Source organism: Antechinus flavipes, chromosome 1 (assembly GCF_016432865.1).
Source record: "Antechinus flavipes isolate AdamAnt ecotype Samford, QLD, Australia chromosome 1, AdamAnt_v2, whole genome shotgun sequence".
Classification (NCBI taxonomy): Eukaryota; Metazoa; Chordata; class Mammalia; order Dasyuromorphia; family Dasyuridae; genus Antechinus; species Antechinus flavipes.
This window is the reverse complement of record NC_067398.1, coordinates 41799282-41815000: the sequence shown is the minus strand read 5'-3', so window position 1 is coordinate 41815000 and position 15719 is coordinate 41799282. Positions and strand designations below refer to the sequence as shown.

Here is a 15719-nt window from a genome sequence, read left to right as displayed (position 1 = left end):
TTGAAAAACAAGCAAAATGAGAAGATTTTTAAAACACTGAAATGTGACTCAAGATTGGAACTACAACAATGGAAAACCATGCATTATTTCACAGGGAACAGATAAGATAATATTTGGGGAATCCTGTATGAAGAATAGATACTCCTATGAAAAAATATAGAAATCAGAGAGTACAAACATAGATCACAGGATTAGGGATCAAACACTGATGACATTCAATACCCTCATTTTACAAATGAGCCTACCTCAGTAGGTAAAGTTACTTTCCTAAGATCACACAGTTAGTATCTAAGATGGGATTTGAACAGTCCTTTCTGTTTCTAAATTCAATGACTATAATAACACTTTATTTTTTATAAGCACAGTGGGAAAGAATCTGAATGAAGATCAATAAGAGGAAGAAACAGATAGGATATTGTGGTGCCTATTAATGGAGGTCTTTGCCCAAAAGCTAGATGACCAGTTTCTAGGAGATAATACAGAAAGGGGATTCTTGCTTGGGTATGGGTTAGAATAGGTAAGTTGTTAAGTTTTTTCAGTTAAAATCAGTGTGGTAGAAAGGACAGTTCTGGGTTTGGAGTCAGGAACCCCTGAAAATGAATTCCACTTCAGATATCTACTAGTTGTGTGACAGTGGAAAAGTCATAGAACCTATCTGATACTCACTTTCCTCATCTGATATATGAGGGTAATGGTATTTAGGCTCACTGAGTACTTTGGAAACTTAAATGAAATAATAATAATAATAATAAATAAAGTATGTTGTTGTAGTTCTCAATTGTATCTGATACTTCATGAACTCCTTTAAGGTTTTCTTGGCAAAGACATTGGAGTGCTTTGCTATTTCCTTCTTCAGCTCATTTTTCAGATGAGGAGATTAAAACAGAGTTAAATGACTTGTCCAGGATCATACAGCTAGTAGGAATTTGAGGCTGGTTTTGAATTTCATGAAGATGAGTCTTCATCAAGCCAGGGCCGGTACTCTATCCACTGTACGACCTGAGTTTTAAAATGCTATGTGAATGACAATAACTCTTTAATTATAGACATGACTAATATTGAGATATATTTTGCATGACTTTATATGTATATTTGATATCATATTGGTTGTCTTCTCAATGGGCAGTAGAGGGTTTGGAGGAAGGGAAGGAATCTGGAACTCAAATTTTTAAAAAATATATAAATGAATAAATACACAAAAAGACTAAGTTACAGAGATAATGCCAAATGGTATTGAAAAAAAGAATTTCCTTTTCTAGAAGTTCTCTAAATAAATAAAATTACAGCTTCTGTTCTTATCCCTATTCCTTGTTTTTCTGTTTTTGGTATTCCAGGTGTTATTACCTAAAGAAATCTTTCCCTGGAATTTTGGTCAAAGGCACATACATTATCTATGTTACTGGATGGGTTTCCAGTCATGTGGTGCTGCTACTTAAGAGTAAATGTTAGGATTCTTACAAGGTACTAAGAAAGTGGAATTAATAGAGACAATAGTTATCTAAGTTAGCATGGTTCGGTATGAGTGATTTAATCCTACAAGGAGATGTTGTGGGCCAGAATTTGAAACAAGATACTAAGTGAAATTGAGGAGACAGTGGTTAAATCGAGTTTTGCATTGATTTTAATCCTACAACAATAATGGTTTCCTAGTGATATAATGAATGGTGTATACTCAGTGTGGGGCATATAAGGAGGAGCTGTCAGGGCCAGAAGGACAAGCCCACTAAAGGACAAATCCACTAAAGGACAAGCCCACTAGAACACAAGCCCACTAGAAGCTCTCAGAACCTCAACCAGGATTCAGTCAAGGAGATTCACAAGCCAGAGAAGGCAGTTTAAGCTCTCAGAACTAAGGAAAAAGATAAGCTTTTATTAAAGCTAACTGGACCCCAGGAAAAGAGACAAGACTTTGAAAGAGACAATTGGACTTTAACTCCTGGCTGCATTTGAGGTGATTATTACTCAGAACTGAAACTAAGGCTGCCTCCAGAAGCCCCCCAAGAAACCTGCTCCCAGAGAACATTATACTTTAGAGAAGAATATTACAAGTAAATATATGTTTCATGGGATAAATGATTTTATGATTCTAAATCTTAGACTTTCCTAAGCTGAATCATCTTTTCCTGACCATTTTTTCCCTCATTCCTCATTCATTAATTGCAACCACATCTCTCCAATGGCCCTATTCTAGTCTAACTTACCCATCTGATATACCTCTGACATTCCCCATCCTATAACTGGCACTTCCTATTAAACTTATATCTTCTCCCCTGAAATATTTGTATTAAATTAATTAAATTAAGTTTCCATTCTGCTGATAGATTGTAATTTTACATTTTTTTGTTACATTTTTGTCTTAGTGTCTTTACCACTTAACATAGTATCTGACACATACTAGTTCCTGAATTAATTCTTGTTGAATTGAATTTACTGATATCATGTAGATTTAGCCTGATATGGATCAGACTCCTGTATCCATGCATGAGAAGGGCAGAGATATAGATATGCCAGGCCTTTGTTTACTTTCTTAGCTTTCTCTATCCCACATTTTGTCCACTTATATTCCTTTCTTTGATTTTTCCTGACTGAATTATGCATGGAACACTGAAGAGGACAGGGAAAGTATGAATAAATTCCAACTTACTAATTTTCCATTTCAGTAGCTATTTGAAAGCAAACCTCATGCTATTCTAGATAAGGGTCTGCCAGATTCAATGCCATAGGCATCATGGCCCAGTGCCCCAACGGCAAATCACATTTGATGGCACTTATCAAAGCAATCCCTCAGCCATGGAGTCAGCGATCTCTACTGCTTCCTGTAGTATAGAAAGACAGGCATCATGGTGTAGAAAGCCAATTTAGAAGCCAGGAAGAACTATCTGTGATACTTCATGACTATGTGATTCTGGATAATTCATTTAACTTTTTAATACCCCATAGCAGCCTCTAAGACTGAATTGCAGAGAAATTTCTGACTTACATTGGTAGAAGGACTTTTCTCACCTAAGAATATGCTATGGTAATGAAATCACAAGTCCTGTTCTAATCTCTAATATCAAAAGGATTTTTACTTTAACTCATCTATCTATCTGTCTGTCTGTCTATCTACCCATCCATCCATCTGTCTATCCATTCCAATGTCTCGTATTCACCCATTTTTCATCTACATGAAAATGTATTCATTTTTTATCAAGTCAAGGCATTTTTATATATTCCAAGGTCCTGTTACATAAAGAGAATTGAGTTGTGCCTAGGGAGCCTCTACACTCTGTAATATGAAAATATTCCAAAATTCACCCTTAGAAGAGCCAATCACATCATTATAGTGGGAGAATTGATTATTAATGTAGCATAGAAGATTTTATTCCTTACTTGAAGCTATAGCTCACTGGGCTTACATTATTTGATGTCCCCAGGTCCTCATAATGAAAGTTAAGAACCTTAGGACCCTGAAGTTCAGAAATTTCACAAACTTGTCTATGTTTCTGGCATTAAAATATGATGAGTTTTTATTTCTCTGAAATAGCAAGCACTATGACCCATATAGAGATTTAAAAAATGTTTCAATCATCTTCTATGTGAAGCTTTTCTTGATGCCCCAGCTGCTTATTTCTTCCTTTCCCAAATTCCTTGTCCTTAAATACTTCACATATGCATACATGTTCACATATGTGTCTATGCACAAAGATACATACATATATGTATATTTGTTCATTTTATATTTATGCTATATATATGTGTATACACATAAACATGCAGAGTCACTCATGTGTTTCATTTATCTATTAAAATATAGCAATATAACTTGTTAGGGATTTTTGAGAGGTTACCACAGCCATATCTTCCATTCAACAGCTTAATTTAAATCCACAGATTAAATTAAACTGCAAAAGGAAGAAATAACTTTCTTGCAAGGAAAATAAAATTTGTTTCCTATGAAAGAAAATCCTTTTCAGGTTAGTATCTTAACAAATATTTCCTACTGGAGGCAGCCTTTCTTTAATCTTTGTAAAAATATGTCAGTATTATAATTACCTCTTTCAGTAGCTAGTTAAAGTCAATTATTGGGACATGTCAATAAAACATAACAAGATATGTGGGAAAGATGAACTTCAAATATGAAACTTTCAATGAGTTATGGTCTGAAAGAATGACATTGGTTTGTGGCACAAATACATCAAAACAAAAACCGTAAAGGAGGAGAAAAAAATTACAAATGGTATATGATGATCAAATCATTTAAAGATGGCAAGACCTAATCCCCTTCATTTTCTAGATGAATTGTAGTGATTCCTAGAAAAGTACCCAAAGTCATCCAGTAAATTAGTGTCAGAGTAGGAATAGAACTCTATCTAGGTGCCACCATCAGGTCAGGAGCTCTCTTTCTGAGTTCAAATTTGAAGTTGGACATTTACTTGTGTGATCTTGAACAAGATACCGTTTGCTCAGTTGCCTCATCTGTAAAATGAGCTTAAGACAGAAATGGTAAGCCATTAAAGCATTTTTGCCAAGAAATTTTGCCAAGAAATGAGGTCACAAAGGGTAGGGCACTACTAAAATGACTGAACAACAACTTCCTGACTTGTATTAAGAATTAATATACTTAATTGTTTTAGATCATATTGTCTAGGGATCTGCTACTGGGTAATTTTTAGCATTTTGCCAAAAAATTGAAATGTGGCAGAATATATAGGGGAGGGTGATAAATTCAAGTTTATCGTGAGGAGCCTTATGTTAATATGGTTATATTTTACAATAACATACTACTCAGTAGGGACGGGACCAGAGTAGTACTAAGCAACAAAAATAATAGAAAAAAAAACTATTAATAACTGAAACCAGACCACATTATTTTCAAGTTGTATGCTAACCACTAGTAAGGCTGATCTAAAATTGTATAGCACTTTCAAAGAACATAGAAAATGACAATGAAGTCACAGAATGTCAACACCTATTTCGATGGGGTCTCCTCGTTTAGTTAAAGGAAATTATTCAATTCTTTCCATGATGTCCAACTCTTCATGTCCCCATATGGGGTTCTCTTGGCAAATATATTGGAGTAATTTACCATTATCTTCTCTAGCTCATTATACAGATTAGGAAAGTGAGATAGAATTAAGTGACTTTCCAGAGTGACACAGCTAGTAAATGTCTGAGACCAGATTTAACCTTAGTTGCTCTTGACTCTATCCATTGTGCCACCTAGTTATCTAGTTGTTGTATGTCCTTCATTCTTGAAGAGGGTCATGACATCTATAACATGTCATGCTATGTAATGGAATTGGATTTAAGGAAGAGAGAGATATGCATGTTCACCTGCCTCACTTTTCTCTCAAGAGCCATCTGGTTCCACTGGTAAGATACCTAGTAAAGGGAAATACAGATCACAGAGAGAAGGAGGTTATGTGCTGTCTGAAGCCTGAAGTAAGTGACTCTGAATTCTGCTCAGCTTTCCCCCAGAGCTGGTTGTTGTCCAGTGGTATGTGACAAGCTATATTCTTTGATTTCCAAAAATGATGTTCCCCACTTAATTAATATTCTAAATATTATATATTTAGAAATAAATAATTTCTAAATTACAAAATACAGACAGGAAAAAAAAGTTTTAGGTCTTTGATAAAGGTTGGATATAATAAATTCTGGTTAACGCGATTGATACCTTAGTTTCTACTGGGGTCAGAGATTTTAAGATGAGCTGGGCATGGGCTTTGATGTCTACTATTCTCTCTTTGAATTTCTGCTGAAGACATTTTTCTTCTTTGGGCATTTAGCTTTTTGCAAAAACAGACATCGATAGATTTGTGGTCATGGTCATCCTTACAATACAAAATAAAAGTGCTCCTGATAGCTTATAATGTCTAATACTCCATTACACTCAATGGGCTGGGAATCTTTCTTTTCATAATCTCCTCCAAAGACTATGATTTTGCAAAATATAAGAATAGCCACTGCCAGGACTGTTATACCTATTATGAGGAAGAGTGTGTCCGAGTTAAGTCTGACTCTCCAGAAAATGGAACTCTAGCTATTAGACAAAGTCTGGATATGAAAATCAACCCTATACTTTCAAATGGTAGTTGTACAGTCTTTGTAAAACTGATGGAATTAAGATTAAACTCTGTATGGTTAATGTACTTCCTCATGTGTTTTTGTGCTTTTTTTGATCCCATAAATGTTGATACAAGCACTCATTCTTCTTGCTTTTGATATCCTCCTCTTCCTTATGTCCATTCTTTGGACTTTATGTTTCTTTTTTATTGTTTTACAATTTTTATTAATAGTTTTTTTATTTTAAAATTCATGCAAAAATAATTTTCAGCATTCATTATTGCAAAACCTTGTTTCAAATTTTTCTACCTCCCTTCTCACTCTTTCCCCTAGATAGCAAACAATCCAAATCTTGTAATCATATTTCCACATTTATCATGTTATATAAGGAAAACAAGATAAAAAAGGAAAAATGAGAAAGAAAAAAGCAAATAACCACAAAAAAGTGAAAACACTATGTTGTGATTCACATTCAAGGACTTTATCTTTGTTTTTTTTTTTTTTATTAAAGCTTTTTATTTTACAAAATATATCCATAGAAAATTCTGCAACACTAGCCCTTGCAAAACCTTGTGTTCCAGTTTTCTCCCCTTCCCCCATCCTCTTCCCCTAAATGGCAAGTAATCCAATATAAATATAAAAGGAAACTAGAAGGTTCGGGTTTAAGCATTGACGTTTCCCATCATGGAAACATGATAGAGAAAGTCCTTAGGAGATGAATCTTCAGTAATTCTCTTTACTAGAGAGGAGTAGAAGACATGGCTGATCTGGGGTGACTCCTAAACATAGAAGTTCTGGCAAGAGCCAGCAAATCAGAAGAAGAGACAACAGGGAAAAAATTACTTATAATGTAAGAAGTAATGTAGGAGTAGAGTCAGCTTCCAGGGTGAAGAAATCTTTATAACATGATCAAGAAAATCCTGTGAAGACTGTTCCCTATTCATAGACCTTCACCTCTACAAAGAATAGGGTAATGTAACAACTTTTCTCTATTTTACATTCTTATTTTTACTCAGATAATATCTCAGGAGTCACCTCCTACTTGAGGCTTTCCTGATTCCTTAATGTCATTTTTCTTCACTTCTTGAAAATGCTTTTTATTGTTTGCCTTATAGATTCTCAGAAAAACAGTCTACATTGACTTGTGTGCATGTAGATTGCAAACTTTTTGATAGCAGCATTTATTCAAATTTTATTACCTCCAGGTATCTCATACATCATATTGGCTAATAAAGATTTATTCTTGCATTGAAAAAAATACAATTCAAATTATAATAGAGGGGTAGCACAGATAACCTTTGAATATTTTCATCTCAACTCTCTTTCCCACTCCTATCCCACTGATAAGGCAGGTCTCCAGAGTTTGGCTCCATCTTTTCCTCTGAGTTCTAGGAATAACTGGAGAACGGTGAATGGTGAGTTTATAGTACTGTTGGCTTTAGCCCCCATCAGAGTACTTCCTTTCAAAATTATCAGTTGAAAATTAATTTAGTCACCCAGCCTGAAGCAACTTTTCAGAAGGAACATTAACAGGATGGTACAGTAAGCATAGCTTATACAAAATAGCATATCACAAGACTCTGAAGTTAAGAGTAATGCTTACTAATGTACAGTAATGCTTAGGGGATGCTTAACTTCTATGACCCTGAATCTAAGATGAAGCAATTATGGGTAATTTGAATAATCTCATTCAGTTAGTCTGAGGGAAATTGGTTGGACAATGCTCATGAAAGGAAGCTGGCATGTGTTCTCAGGTTCTTAAGAGATGTTGGAAATGCTGCTATAGGTAAAACCACACATATCATTTGATTCCAGGGAGAAAAGGAGATAGCAATCTGACAATTCACTCAACCAAATTTGATCTCAGTGATAGAGAACTAATCAAAGATGACAGAAATATACTCATATTCTGAACCTTTCACAAATTCTTAGCCAGCCAGAGGACATCCAGGGAAGGCAGTCATTAAAAGAATTTATTAAGTACCTATAAGATGCTGGACACTGTGATAAGCCCTAGAAAGACAAAGAAAGTAGTGGAGAAACCAATTCTCTTCTCAGACAACTCAGTTTCTAAGGGGGAAAACAATATACAAATAACTATGTACAAACAAGTTCTATACAGGATAAATTATAATTTATAATCAACATGGGGAATGTATTATCATTAAGGGAGATTGAGAACTACCTCTAGCAGAAAGTGCAATTTTAACTGAATAATGAAGGAAGTCAGAGAATCCAGAAGATGGAGATAAGGAGAGAGAGAAAAATTTACAGAGAAGATGGAAAGGCAATGAAAATGCACAAATCATTAGAAAAATGTAAATTAAAACAACTCTGAGATATCACCTTACACTTCTCAGAATGGCTAAAATGACAGGAAAAGATATGATAAATATTAGAGATGAAATCAGAAAACTAGGACATTAATGCATTGTTGGTGGAGTTGTGAAATGATCCAGCCATTCTGGAAAACAATTTGGGATTATGTTCAAACTGCATATACTCTTTGATCCAGCAGTATCCCTACTGGATCTATACCCCAAAGAGATCATAAAAGAGAGAAAAGGATCCACATGTGCAAAAAATGTTTGTAGCAGCTCTTTTTGCAGTAGCAAGTAACTAGAAATTGAGTGGCTATCCATCAGTTGGGAAATGAGTGAATAAGTTATGGTATATGAAACTAATGGAATATTATTGGTCTACAAGAAATGATGAACATGGTGATTTCAGACAAGCTTGGAAAAACTTATGTGAGCTGATTTTGAGTAAAGCAAACAGAATCAGGTAAATATTGCCAGCAAGATTGTGTGAAAATCAACTAAAATAAACTTGACTCTTCTCAGCAATGTGATAATCCAAGGCAATGCCAATAAACTCTGGATGGAAAATGTCCTCCACATCCAAAGAGAACTATGGAGACTGAATGTGGATTGAAGCATACTATTTTCACCTTTTTTTCTTTGCTCTTTTTCCTTTCTCACGTTTTTTTTTCCCTTTTGTTCTTATTTTCCTCTCCCAACAAAATTCATATAAAAATATCTAAAAAATATATGTACTGTATAATTTAAATAAATATAATTAAAAATAAAAATATGCAAATCAAAAGAAACACCAGAGTAGGTGGTGGGACATAAATTGTAAAAGTACTAGAAAGCAGAGGAAACCAATTATGAAGATCTTTGGTCACCGAACAATGGATTTTATATTTGTATGTAATGAAGAACCCCTGGATGGTGAAAGTAGAATCATATTCATTTGGACTAACATTTTAGCGGTTACCTTGTTATGACAAGGCTATGCCGAAATGCCCACTCCTACTACACTAAGGAAGTAACTGACAGAAAGGTTTTTCCTGTGTGAAAAGGTGCTATTCTCCATAGCTACCACCCCTTCTGAGCTGAGGAAAAATGTAGGAATAGTGAGAACAGCCTAAAGAAGGAAATTTAACACTGAGATGCAAAACTAAAAGAGGTGTCATGGCAGGTGCCATCTGTTAGAAGCAGCACAGGGGCCACTAGTGCTAACTGTTGTGGAATTATAAGGAACAATGTCTTCCTAGAGCTTCCTTTAGGGACCTTAAATAAGTAACGTTAAATAATAACATTTGGAGAAAGGTTGTTTATTGGCAGTTGTCAAAATAATCAGAGATCTTCAGACAGAAAGGACCTCAGACCATCTAGCACTTTTATTTTATAGATGAGAATAATTGTGTCCAGGGTATTTTAGTGACTTGTCCAATGTCACATAATAACAAGAAGGGAGAAATTAGGATCTATAAGGAAAGCATGGGGGAGAGGGATGGTTTTCAATATAGGGACAAAGTTGAGACAAATCTAACTCAGGTTTTGAGCCCTTCCCAAAATGAAGGCTCAGAAAGAGAAAAATCCACAGATCCATTTAGCTAGTCAATAGGTTATGTCAGTGGTAGATAAGATTAGGAAAGGTGAGAGCTTGGAATGGGCTATGTTAGGGGTAGAGGTGGGTAAGGAAGTGGTTCTGTAAGCAGCACTGCTCCCAGGAATCCAGGTTTTGCCTAAACCCAACTGAAGTTATCCCCTTCCCCAAAGACCATCTTTGTCTGGAATGTTTTATTTATTGAGAGTACTGGCTTCTGGCGAAGATAATAAGTGTGTTAAATTTTGTGAATGCATAATCACAGCAGAAGACAAAAAGTGGAACATCACAGGAAGTCACTTTCAAACTTCCAGCACCAGGAGTCACAGAGCTTGGGGCTGAGAATTCGCTACAACTAAAACCCAGGAAAAAAAAAAGTTTAGATGTAAATTGTACCAACATTAACAAAAAAGCATAAAATCTCATGATCTACTTATCTTTGGGGAAATTTTGAATAATCAACTATTGTCATTTTTGATATGAGTATAATAAGCATGCTAAGAAATATGTTAAGAAATAAAAATATATGGCTGGAGCTTGAACCAGCTTTAAGTCGTTATGCTATTATTTCCAAAATGAGTTCTTAGATTCCAAAGTTTTCAGCGCTAGAAGGGACTTTAGTTCAATTATTTTACACTTGAGGAAGCTAAATTCCATAAGGGGATATGTCATTTTGCCAAGGTCACGCAACCGAAACTCAGCCCAATGTTTTAACTCTCACTTCTGGCACATCATAAGCACTCAGTAAATATTTATCAATTGAGTAGTATAAAGTCAAATCTACTTTTTATTTTTGAAGCAAATATGTTTTAAATCTCATCACTAAACAGGTTGTGCAATAATTTATTGTTCTTCGGTCATTTCAGTCATGTCCAACTCTTCACAAACACATTTGGGATTTTCTTGGCAAAGATATTGGAATAGTTTGCCATTTCTTTTTCCAGCTCTTTTTACAAATGAGGAAACTAAGGTAAATAGAGTTAAGTGACTTCCTCAAGGTGACACGCCTTGGTTAGAATTGAGCTCAAGAAAATGAGTCCTCCTGACTCCAAGCCTGACTCTATCTACTTAACTAACCCATAATATAAGGCACTAATTGTCAAAGTATGGTTTGGATCCAGACAAAGGAATTTCTGGGCATTTTAAAGATTGATTCAGAGTGTCGATGAGGTCAAAACTAGTTTCATAATAATATTAAATGGTATAATTTCTAATAAGTTTTATATATACCCACAAAATAAATGATCTTCAGGAGGTCTTCTATAATTTTTAAGAGTGTAAAGTGGTCCTGACATCAGAAGTTTTGAGTAAAATTACTAGGAAGTTACAGTATCAACATGATATATTGAATATAGTAGAAGGTGATCAGAGGATCTCTTGCTTAGTTTAATTAGGTTGGATTATGAACATTTGTCAGAAGAGAGGATGTCCCATGGAATATGACACAGGGAACTTCTTATCAGTCTCTACAATTAGAGCTACATACAAAGATTGATGATTCAGGAGAAATATATTCTTCTTAGGAACTCCCCCACTGTATTATATCTGTGAGGGTAAAGCCCATTCTTGGGCCCTGGAGTGGAAGTGTTTAATAACCCTAACCCTAGGACTCCTAAGCTGGAGCTCCAATGGGAAGGAAATTGAGAAGAATAATTGAAAATTATTATCCCTAAAACTGCAATTCATAAATCCCACTAATGTCTTTCCCTTTGATATTTACCCAGAAGACTGAATTAACTAAGCACAGGAACTTAATTAAAAAAAAAATCATAGTAAGAAAAAGCAATGGGATATTTACCCATAAAATCCAGGAGTTGGGGTCCATAATAAACCCCACATCAGTGGGAAAGGGGTATACCCAGAAACTACAATTGGAGAGGTGCACACTTAGGAGATTCAGATGGCCAAGGCAGACTAATGGAGTAGAAACTAACTCCGCTCAGGATAAAAAGCTGCTAATAACTGCTGCATCCACTGCCATTTGTCTTTATCTTTCTACAAAAACATATACTTCCTGATGACCTCTGAATGTCTGATAGATTCTTCTTTACTGGATGTTGCTGGACAAGGCTCTAATGGGCACCATAGGGCACTATCCTGCCATGCTGGGGTTTGTTTGGGGCATTGGTTACCTCAGTCTCATTCTATTTTCTGGTTTAGCAGAAATGATCACCTGGAGTTTGGCTATGCTCTTTTAATTACCTCTGAGAAAAAGTAGAGATCTTCTAGGACCATTGAAGAAATGGGATCTGGAGTCTTCCTTTAAAAACTGGGGAAATGCAATAGCAATTTTTTTTTTCCATTACCAAACCAACACAAGTCACAAAGTACTCCACCGTGGGCAAAAATAAGAATAGGAAACATTAAGCCCTCAAACTGATCATTTTTTTTTCTTCCTGGAAGATAGAGACCTTTTGCAGGGTTATTGAACAAACAGTTGACAGTTACCTTGGACTGCACTTGTGAGCAATTCCTAAGATTCAGATCTACTGATCAGACAGTTTGAAGTTTTCTATAGTCTTTCAGGTATAGGCTGATCTTGGTGCTAGATCTCTTCTCTCTCAAAAAGCATGTTGTTCGTGGAATCTTACTATCTGGTAAGTTGAATCTCAGATTTTAAACATATAGACCTTCAACCTAATTGTCAAGGCTGGAAATGTCTATTTTTCAGAATTAGTGTATTCATAAAAAGAAACACAAAAGAGCAAGACAGCCAATAATGAGGGGTATAGTATCAGGCTTACTTAGGATAACCTGTGTCTCCTGCTGCCATGTTTCTGCCTCAGGCTACCATTGTTGCTAGAGGGAATGCGGGATGGAGAGCCTGCATTTTATATCATTGTTGAAAACTGAAAGCAAAGAAGTACTGGACATGAAAATCCAACATAGAAGGAAAAATGGGCTAGCTAATACAGTGACATCTTTGAAGTTAGGAAGAACTGAGTTCAAATCTCACCTCTGACAAATACTGGCTATGTCACCTTTTGGGTAATTTTTCAGAGCTCTAAGAATTGAGATCTAATATCTCCTTCAGATCTAAAGTTTCAGAGAAAGTATTAACTTGCACTGGTAGAAGAAATTTTCTTACTAGGAGTTGTCCCAACCAATGAATTTATCGGACTAGTCCCTGTCTTGTTAAATATATCTTTGGGGAATCTTGGTAGCACGGTGCAGTAGAATGTTATTTAGAGTCAGGAAAACCTCAGTGCAAATCCTGTCTGTGTGATCTTGGGTATGACATTTACTCAGACTCAACTTTCTCATTTGTAAAATGAGAAGTTAGGTCTCAATGGCCCCCACATGTCTTTCAAACACTGAATATAGGATTCTATAAAGTCTGAAAGAGAGCAGAAACTCTCTCATTTATTTATTTATTTGTCTGCTTGCTTGCTTATTTATTTATTTGTTTGTTTGTTTGTTTATTTCTACTGAGTCAATTGGGGTTAAATGACTTGCTCAGAGCTAGGAAATATTAAATTAGAAACTTAATGGTTATAGAGGACAGAGCTTCTGTCAACAATCTTCAAGCCAGGCTCCAGTCATTGTGGAACAGTCAGGAGCTCCTTGTGTCATTCCCATAAGGCCTGAGGGCATATGTCTCTCAAAAAGGTTAGTGCTTGTGTCCACCTCTATGAGAAGTATCCCTCTTTGACAAAGTGATTTGAGATGGGGTGATGGGAGTGAAGATAAACTTGAACAGGGATTCTCCTGTTTATCCCTGCTATCCCATGCTAATATATTGTGAGTTCCATGATGGCAGGGACCAATTTGGATTTAAACTTTATATTTTCCTTTTGATTTAGCACAATATTCTGCACATAGTAAGCACTTTATGTTTTTTTTTTAATCATTTGAAATGATTTGCCTGGGAATTCTCAATGAATGTTTGGTCCAAGACAGGATAACCAATTCTCAATTCCTAGGCCAGCAATTTTACCCTGATGTCCTCTATTAACTTTAATGGTTCAAACCACTTGTATTCCTAATGATCCTCTAGCAATTAAAAAGAAGTGAAAGGGACAAATGTCTATGCTTTGATTCTCCATGTAGCTCAACTCTGGTCAGGAACCCATAAGGAGAATACCTAATGTTTTGCCAGTTACTTGCTATAGGAACAGGAGCTGTAACCTTAGAAACAGTGCCTGATTTGGAATTTTGTGAAACCTAAGTCCAAATACTGTCCCTGGCACATTATAGTTTCATAACAATGGGCAACTCACTTAAACTCAGTTTCTCCTAGAAAATGGAAAATACCTGAAGTACTTCACAGTTCTGTTGTGAGGCTCAAGTGAAAAAAATGCTTGTAAATTCCTTTGTGAACCTGAAAGCATATATTGATGTTAACTACTAAACATCATTTAATTCTGATGTATTGTGGGAGGTAGAAAAAGATATGGTTGTCTTTAAAACTGGGAACCCCAATTATAAGCTCTCAACCTCAAAGCTCATTGGAAAATTCCAGTCAGATTTACACCTTTCACCTAGACTGTTAGGATAACCTCCTAAAAACTGTCATTTCTTTTGTTTCTCTCCTCTCTTAATTTGTCTTTTACACATTTGTCAAATTTATCAAACTAATATTCAATTCTAAGTTTGGGTATATCTAGGCTAAAATACCCTCTACCCTTGTAATCTCTCTTTGATTGACTGGTTCCTCTTCTAATTGAAGAAGGAGTCATATTCATTCCTTTCTTGCTCCATTCTTAATGCTACAGGGCTTTTCCTATAATGCCCCAGAAACTTCCTCACCCCAGAATTTGTTCCATCCCTGGTGTCATGAGTGTACTGGAATGAGCTTCAACTGGCTTGCAAGAACCGATTGTTAAATTTTCCTAGGGTGAGCATTTACTCAGAAATCTGCAAACAGAGTAGATCAATGTTTGCTTTGTTGTTTGGTTGATTGTCTAGATGATAAAAAGTGATGGAGGAAATCTTAATGATGCAGATTGATATTCAAAGCATGCCTTTTATATTGTTCCTCATAATTTCAGTCATGTCCAACTCTTTGTGATGCCATTTAATGTTTTTTGGCAAAGAGAGTGGAATGGTCCATCATTTTGTTTATGATATTTAAGAAGGAAACTGAGGCAAGCGGGGTTAAGTGTCTTGCCTGGGATCTAACAATTAGTAAGTGTCTGAGGTCACATTTGAATTTAGGAAAATGATTCAGCTTGACTGCAAGTTCAGCACTTTTTAACACTGCACCACTTAGTTGCCCAATATGTCTTGCATATGCATTTTTTTCTTCTGAAAATCTGGTTGATAAATATTTATCAATATTCCTTGTACTTCTTACATTTGGAGTAAATTCTGACCCTTTGACTTCTCCTTCTAATCGAATGGTTCCTGAAAGATTCTCCATTTTCAAAAGAAGTCCCAGGTCAGACATGCCTTCATTCGTTGCTGATCTACTTTTCTGAGTTTCTTGATCTTTATCCACAATTCCCTGTTCTTGATTGCCTTCATTCCTGTTCCTTCCTCCCATTTCTCCCTATGCAATTTCCTTTGAAACTCCTTGAGGCAGGGGACTGTCTTTCTACTTATATTTCATTGCATTATATTATGTTAGATATTTATTATAGTTATTCATTATATTATATTACCTGTATTTCCAGTGTTTGGCACAGTGCATGACACATAGTAAACAAAAAGTAAATGCTTGTGACCTGATTCATCAAGTAATCTGCTGACAGTCATCTAATAATCAAGTGTCACCAATGATTAGAACTCAGAGCTTCTGGTCCTACTATACCTTAAGTGGTTCCCATGTACTTGGG

The 15719-nt window shown here is 35.6% G+C and overlaps 1 pseudogene; it reads right to left on the bottom strand.

Annotated features, from left to right (window-relative positions):
* Positions 1-5605: 5605 nt before the first annotated feature.
* On the bottom strand, positions 5606-15331 carry LOC127544017 (neurensin-1-like; annotated as a pseudogene).
* Between the last annotated feature and the right edge of the window lie 388 nt (positions 15332-15719).